Raw genomic sequence first — 1319 nt, forward strand, 5'->3', positions numbered from 1 at the left:
GGGGATAACAAATACTAGGACTGAAATTTAACTACCTACAAGTTCTCTGCTCATTATTTTCTGCTTATTGTAGGTCTTAATATAAACCTAAAACCTTTTTGTACCCAGGCTACCAGGACTGAAACCATGTGGAGTAGGGCAGTAAAGGCAAGGCAGAGGTTAGACCATGTTAGTCAAGATCCCATGTCTTGTCTTAGAAAGAGTCCTAATGTTTTTTTTAATGAAAATATATATCACCTATTTATAAATTAAATGTGGCACAGTGGCTCAGTTGGTAGAGTTGCTGCCGCTCAGTGAGAAGGTCGCCGGTTCAAATCCCGACTAGGGGTCTTTCTGGGTGGAGTTTACATGTTCTCTCCGTGCATGCATGGGTTTTCTCCGGATACTCCGGTTTCCTCCCACAGACCAAAAACATGCATGTTAGACTGATTGGTAACTCTAAATTGTACCTAGGTGAGAGAGAGAGTGAATGGTTGTTTGTCTCTATGTGTCCCTGTGATGGACTGGAGACCTGTCCAGGGTGTCCCCCACCTCTCGCACAGTGATAGTTGGACATGGGCACCAGAGACCCCCGTGATCCAAAAAGGAAGAAGCGTGTAAAGATAATGGATGGATGGATTCTCCTACTTTCTTCTTCCTCCACAAAAAGAGGCGATGGGAGGATCTCCACCTCCAGGCTGCAGAGTCTCTGTCTCCAGGCCAGTCTGGACCTTCTTGTCTGACCCCCACCCCAATGGATGACAGACTGCAGACACCACACCTCCTTTCTCTCTCTTCAATTCCCTCTGGGCCAGGAACTCAAAAAGAGTGATATGTTTCCCTGAACCTGTTTGTGAGCAGCTTGTTCTGTCACAGTTGGTGCAGGATTGGACCCACATACCATACCATTTTATTTATAGAGCACTTAAAACAGCTACAAGGCCAACCAAAGTGCTGTACAGACAGAACAACAGACAACACACAAAGCAATATACAAAGTGAAGTAAATCTAAAATATAGACATAAAAACGAGGCAGATAATGACGAAAAACCAGTGTGGAGCGTACAGGTTCAAAACACAGATCCTCTGGTGTTGAAAGCTACTGAATAGTAGTGAGTTTTTAAACAGGATTTGAAAACTGAGAGGGAGGGGGCCTGTCTGACAAGCAGAGGTAACTCGTTCCAAAGTCTTGGTCCTGCTACAGAGAAGGTCCTGTCACCTCTTCGCTTAAGACGAGTTCCTGGAACTGTGAGGAGCAACTGGTCCGCTGACCTCAGGGAACGTGGTGGGAGGGACATACGGTTGTAGCAGATCAGAGAGATGGGGGGGGGGGGGGGGG

At 46.3% G+C, this 1319-nt stretch overlaps 1 protein-coding gene across 1 annotated transcript in view; it reads left to right on the forward strand.

Moving 5' to 3' along the window:
• serinc4 (serine incorporator 4) overlaps nt 1-1319 on the forward strand; it is a 49395-nt gene that overhangs the window by 9969 nt on the left and 38107 nt on the right. The gene's annotated exons all lie outside the window — the stretch shown is intronic.

This window comes from Nematolebias whitei, chromosome 2 (assembly GCF_014905685.2).
Source record: "Nematolebias whitei isolate Nwh7 chromosome 2, NemWhi1, whole genome shotgun sequence".
Lineage (NCBI taxonomy): Eukaryota > Metazoa > Chordata > Actinopteri > Cyprinodontiformes > Rivulidae > Nematolebias > Nematolebias whitei.